General features: G+C 36.2%; 1 long non-coding RNA gene across 1 annotated transcript; it reads right to left on the bottom strand.

Annotated features, from left to right (window-relative positions):
* Window positions 1–4,385: 4,385 nt before the first annotated feature.
* On the bottom strand, window positions 4,386–5,520 carry LOC113077929 (uncharacterized). Its single transcript, XR_003281410.1, has 3 exons — window positions 5,388–5,520; window positions 5,047–5,159; window positions 4,386–4,796 (listed from the first exon to the last, which is right to left on the bottom strand). It is a non-coding gene; the product is annotated as an uncharacterized LOC113077929 (long non-coding RNA).
* Window positions 5,521–7,178: the final 1,658 nt, after the last annotated feature.

Genomic DNA, 7,178 nt, shown 5'->3' with positions numbered 1-7,178 from the left:
AGGAACCATCTCACCAGTCTAGGTCTTCAGCATGATGTTGGATGGTTGAGGTGGTGATATGGCAGCATTTCTTTGAACTTCGTCTCTGACACCAATGAAACCACATCTCCTGTGTTCACCTGCATACATACTGGTTTTCTGTCCAAAAGAGGAGTCACCCAGTAACCTCATTCATCTCCTGAAACAGATAAAACACATAAAGGATTGTTGTCCTCGCTTTCTGAATAAATCTGCGTTTGTTGGTAATTTCCATTTGATTCACATGCTTTTTTTTAGAATTTCTGATGATGTTTTTTTTAGGTCCTGTGTTTATACTATACCACAGTTTCTGCATTTCATGTCTTTGCACCAACAATCTCCAGGATGTTGCCTAACTTCTCCGCATCGGTAACATTCCTTTTCTGAGTTTGACTTGTTCCTAGTGTCTGCATAAACCTTGTGCACCTGGGTTGATGCACTTAGTTGTTGTGCGTCTTTTACAGCCATTTCCATAGACCTGTTTATCTCAATGGCCTTCTGTAATGTTAAGTTACTTTCACTTAGGAGTCACTTTTGCGTAGCCTCACTTCAAAGACCACAGACAAGCCTGTCATGTATAGTGTCACTCAGTGACTGGCCAAACTCAAAGTGTTTGGATAATTGTTTCAACACCACCACAAATTGAGAAATAGATTCACATCTTGCTGATTTCTTTTGTCGAAGTTGAATCTCTCAGCAATAATAAGTGGTTTAGGTGAATAGTTTACTTTGAGCAAACTCACTATTTCCTGATAGGATTTGTAACCTGGTTTTTCTGGCTCTGTTGAACTTCACAGCAGACATCTTCACACCTATGACACTCGAAAAAGTTGGCACTAAAGCTTCAAATTTGATTTGGTTTGTGTTATATATGTTATATATGTTATATGATATATGTGTTCCCAGATCAAACCCATGCCCACTTGGCCCATAAATATGGCATGCAGGACCCATATATGTCTTCTCAGCTCGAACCCATGCCCAATTGGCCCATGCCTGTCCCTTATGGGGACCATGTAATCAGCTCATATAGCCTTCCAAAAAATAATTATGGATTAAGCCAGAGCAGAAGATCCTTTATTAAATCAAATGTGAAAATAACCAAGACTGATTAAATAATCAACATTCAAATTAAATAAACTAATTTAAACATAAAAACCACAACTTTAAACGTTCAAATTTAAAGATATTCAGCATTGCGCTAGTTAATTCAGGCCACGTTAGTCACGCTTGCATCAGCCAATAGTCAGTCGTCCCTGACGTGTACCTATCCAGTGTTGACACCTATCAACCTAGCGGTCTATTTAAATTCCCTTTATTCAGTGTCTCTCCATCGCATTGCTGCTTGCAATTAACTCCCTCCTCCAACCCCAACTCCACCAACTGAACCTGTAATCCGATCTGACCTTGTTCTTTCTTTTCAGTCTCTCCATTGGAATCAGTTTCTATCACATTTCTTTTACAACTCATGTAATTATGAATTGTAATTATGTATGCATATAATGGTTCGGTTCTGTACCCCAGGGGGGGTTGTCTTGCTGCTCTCCCCGCTCTGTCCAAGCATGGCTTCATGGACAGGCGTGTGGAGTGTTGCCCAGAACATAACCATACCGCCAACACTAACTGTATGCAATATAATTGTCATAAATACACTTGACGGAAGTGGTCCTGATTGAAATCATATTTTGTCTCTGATCACTTCCAATTGTAATGTTTTGAGACCCATTTCAAAAGATTCTGTAAACTGTTTAGCAAAAAATAGTAAAACTTTCACCTTTGAGTTTGTGGCATCTGTTTGGCAAGTTAATAACTGTTCACATTATTTCAGTTTGCAAATTGTAAGCTATTATTCAAATACCTATTTGATTGTATTTGATTAATGTCTACACCAACCCAAAACCAAAACCCACCCCTAACAATAATCTACATATAATAATTATTGTGTTTTGTAGTGAGACAAAAATGACACAATATTGATGTGCAAATGCCAAGTGGCCGTAGCTGTATTCCCTTCTTAACTGTACACAGAAAAAAACACTGCAAAACACAGTCGATAGTCGCGATCTTATGGAGAAATTACATACACTGCAGAAATAATATCATCCCCTTGGAATTATAAGGTTCATTTGTCAAAATTGAGTTATTCCCATATTGTTGTTCTGTGACAACTTATTTACATTGTGATAGATTTTTTTTTTTTTTTTTTTTATGTTGTATACATTATGGGATTTTTATTTAAAAACCATAATGTTCTATCTAGACAGTGAGTGGGATCCAAAAACTTTGAAGCTCATTATCTCAAAACTACTCGGAATGCAGACAGAACCTTATAATTCAAAGGGGACGATATTATAAATAACAATATTATTATATATAATAATAATAATAATAATAATAAACTTGCAAACCAGCATCCAATCTGACATCTGAAGATAAAGAGAGATAGTCACTAGTCTGTTTGTAAATCTCACATAATCTTCTTTATATAAAAGTGTCACTTTCTCTCTGACAGAATTTTCTCCATCCTATCAAAACTAAAATCATCTGAAAAACAAACAGGAACAGTTAAGGAAAATATTGGATTATGCACACACAAGGAATGTTTCTAGTAATAGAGCTTCCAGTGCATATATAAATAATACTGTATAAAGACACAGGTTGCGTCAAAAAGCTGTCACTGAGGTGGTAGCCTTTCAAAAGGTACACTTGTGTACCTTATTTACCCCTAAATTTGAATATTTGTACCTAAATGATACATATTTGTACCTTTTGTAACCTACAGTGACAGCTTTTGTACAGTTTATCTCAGAGTGCACAGTATTATTAATAATATGAATAATCAGGACTGAATTTACAAATATAATGCTCTAAAACTGAGGGTATTGCACTAAAAGAGACCTTAAGGCTGTTAAGAGAGAGATGGCCTGTGGGAACAAGTTGTTCCTCTGCCTAAATGTTCTAGTTCAAACAGGTTAAGGGTGACTGGACTCTGTGATGATTCTCAAAAAAATACCAGGAGAATATTCCCCCGAAAAATAAGCTTTGTTATAAAAAAGTAATAATATTTTGCGTTTTATCAGTGGAGTGCAATTCTATTAATTGTGCGTTTCAAGCTTTCAATACCACTGATCACAACATGAAGTGATTTGCACTTTGGCACCGCGTTCTTCCTTCAGAGGGCACATGGAGGCTCAGAAATTATTTTGGGCCACATTCAAATATGAAGACTAGAGTGGGTAAAACCTTTATTTTTTATTTTTTTTACAGAAATCTGAATGACTGTTAAAAAAAGTGAATGAAAAGTAGCATAGCTGCTTCCTTTATAAGCTTCCGGAGTAATAGCTGCATTCATGCTTGCATCTGCTTTCAGAGAGTGAATGTGCACTTTCATTCAGTTCGTCTCCTTTTACTTGTTTCACCATGTGCTTCAACTGTCACTTCCGAGGTTTCCTTTGGGCCAACGGCCAGGTTTTTTTTTTTTTTTTTTTTTTTATTCCAGCGAATACCTTGGGCCAAAGCACAGTGGCGTAAATTTTGTCCAACAATAGGGGGCAGAATCAACACAAAATTTCTCAAGAGCAATTTTTGAAAGGGACACAAATAAAACAGCTAAAATTGTACTTGTGAGGAAAAGTTTACACAAAAGAAAGCCTTACTACTATCAGTGTAAAAGGGAAACCAAAATAGACAACTTCAAGCTGTTTTGGTCATGCCGTTAAAGATTTCCACAACTGTTGACTTTGTTCTTGCTCACCAGACTTGTGTGTATGTGCGTGTAGGTAATGCAGGGTTGCAAGGTTTTCGCAACAGAAAGCCGCACAGTCACTACTCAAAGCTAGCCCAATCGTTTTTCGAGGGGGGTTCCTTGGTAAAAAAATAAAAATAAAAAATCAGTTCCAGGAGGTAAATTTCCATGTTTTTCGGCAGGATTCCTCTGGTAAAATTTGCATGCATCATTGAGGTTGCCTCAACCCGCGTGGACATGAAAACAACTGAGTCAACAGTGTTAAAGTAGCCTGATTCCACGGAAAAACCACAGACTTGGCAATGAGGTGACGTAAAAGAGGAAAGCAGGCATTTGGATCAAAGCACTGTGAGGCAAGGGAAGAGGATATTCTAAATGTTTCTAAACTTAAAACCCATTTTTTGCCCCTTTTGGGTTTGTGTTGTTTTACTAATTATAAATTTATTTAAAACAACCCTCAGATAGGGAGGGTCTGGTCCCCCCTGACAAACTTTTATTAAAGGTAAGTAAAAGAGCAAATGAGCCATGTTAAGACATGTTATAACCTTGTCTGATCTTTCTTTATACCTTGGGCGATTTCAGTGACTTACATTCCATCCACCAAGAAATAGTCTCAGTTTTATCAAGTTTGATTGACTTTATTGTGTTTTTGTACATATATCTGTATAAGCATAAACTTTCATATGAACGGCATCCTAAAAACACTTAAACACCAATTTCAAGCAGCCAAACCCTGCTGGTTAACAAGTGAAATATTTTGGCATGTTGATTTATTTTATATTTTTAACTGGAAAAAGTCATGAATGGTTTTGTGATTTGAAAATTTCAGGCTATGGTGTTTACAGTTTCCCCTTTTGTTCTGGTAGTCAAGCATGAGACAAAAAAAGCAAGATTTATGTCAAAATATATCCATAAAACAAACAACATGTCAGGCAAAGCACAAGTTTATCTTGTTACAGTGATTATGAACTGTTGTTTCTCTTCATTTTTCCATGCTGATCCTGAGAGTTATTCACTTTATTTTCACTGAAACCTGTTATATAATCAAAGAAAGTATCACTGTAAAAACAATATACAGTAAGAAAATAAATAAATAAATAATAGTTTTAATAATAATAATAAGTTCACCTGCACTAATGTTAATCTTCATTACACTTACAATAGGAAAATCAATCATCTGTTATGCTTTCAACGGTAATTATACTTAAATTAAAAACAGAAACTTTCTCAGCTACAGTGTGACTTTCCCAGCTCTTACCGTATGAGTTGTATGTAATACTTACACCTTTGATTTTGTTGTCTACAAATCTTGCAGCAAAAAACACAGTTACAACCCAAACTACCAGACCAACACCAGCACCATATATCCCTGAAGGAGCACCTGACTGAGGTGAAGCTGTAATGATAGAGAGAGACAGTCATTAATGAGAATGTGTGTGATCTATAACAAACACTAGAAACATCAGCACTATAAAAATATTTTTATATATGAAAATACATAGCTTTTGCAGAGTTCAAAGTTAACCAAGCCATTTATTTTTTCATTACAACTTGTTCATAATCAAATATCATATTTTTCAAAAAATCTTAATTTTCTGCAAAAAAAAGTATTTGATCTACTCACTCTCGACAGTAACTCTGATGGTCCTCTCTAAGGTATATGCACTGTTGCTCATGTGTAGATGATAATCTCCAGTGTCTGAGGTTTTGGAGTCACGAATAGTGAGATCTCCAGTTTCTTGTTTAAGATGTAGTCTGCCACTAGGATTGGTACTTTTATTGACTTCAGCCACAATATTACCTCCAGTCTTCCACTGTATCAGATCATATCCCTTTATCTCAAGAACACCAGTATCTAGATTGACAGGATCTCTCTCCATCACTGATACTGTCTTCACACCAACTGTCACAGAAACACATTTGGAGAACATGTAATTAAAAATATGAATAGTTTTTTTTAGAGATAAGAAAAGAACAGATGACTCTCTGTTAGGATAAAAAAATAAATAACCCTGACACCACAGGCGTAACTATCGGTAAGCAGGGTAAGCGGTTGCTTACGGGCCCGGACCAATCAGGGGCCCGCCCGCGTTACTGGAAGATTTTGATTGACAGCCGGGCCCCCCTATCGCATCACTTTGATCGCATTTAAATTTTTTGCAAATTGATTTGAATAAATAATGACAACAGCATATTTGACTGAAAATTAAATAAATGTTTGAAACGAACAATGATGAATTTGGTGTAATTTGTTTCTAATTGGAACTGGGGAATCCCCAGGTGAACATGGCATTGCGTGCAAAACAGTAAAAAACGTTGAACTTGAGACAGACATGGAGTCGTCAAATAATAAACACAAAAGTGGTTTGCACTGCTTTCATGATATCTCAGGAGCTAAATGGGACAGAGTTGTCTCTCTGGACTTGCCATACTGTCAATTGAGAATGCCAATGCGCGCAATCTGGACCTTAAGGATATGATCGACAAATTCGCTCACAGGAAAGCCCGGAAAATGCAGCTATAATGTAAGTGAGCATCTTTTTATGTATTTGGACCTACAGTATGCCTATGTGTATATAGCAGTGACAGTAACAGTAACAATGTGTTATTATGGTGCGCCGACACCAGCAGTTTTTTTTTTTTTTTTTTTTGTGCGCGTAGCGTCATCACGTGTTGTAGTGGGGGGGGGGGGGGGGGGGCGCCTTGATAATCCTGCTTAAGGGCCCGGTGTTGGCTCGTTACGCCACTGCCTGACACCATTTTCAGGCTCTAAGAATTGATGTGTGGTAGAGGTATGCACAAACAAAATGAGCATATTTGTTTAATTTGGTCATTGGCTATTACATTTTAGTATGGGTAATGGCACATCATTTTATCATTTGACCAAATTACATTATATATATATATATATATATATATATATATATATATATATATATATATATATATATATATATATATATATATATATGTATATATATATATATATATATATATATATATATATATGGTTTATATTTGATTATTGCTATTGGCTGTAATATAATCTCAACCTAAGGCTGCACGCCCATGGATTAACCATCAGATGCACATTAAACGCAATTTTCTTGATTGGATATGATTGGCTGGTTTTAGTTGACTGGAAACAAAGTTGTGTTTACAAGGCAACATGTGATTTTGAGAAGAAAATAATCACAGAATATGAAAGTTTACTGTCATTGTGATGAGTGGGTGGGGACCGGTTCCAGCCTCCTTCTTCCCGACTTTTTACAGTCATCACATATTCTAAATAGTTTCGTTTTAAAATGGCTTTTCAATCAAATCCACTTATGTGTGGTAATACATCCTGATTACGTTCTCTGGAAGTATGATGCAAAATCAAACAGATCTACCCTGTTTAGACAGGTTCACAACA

The sequence above is a fragment of the Carassius auratus genome, unplaced genomic scaffold, assembly GCF_003368295.1.
Source record: "Carassius auratus strain Wakin unplaced genomic scaffold, ASM336829v1 scaf_tig00023534, whole genome shotgun sequence".
NCBI lineage: Eukaryota > Metazoa > Chordata > Actinopteri > Cypriniformes > Cyprinidae > Carassius > Carassius auratus.
This window is presented reverse-complemented; position numbering and strand designations above follow the sequence as displayed.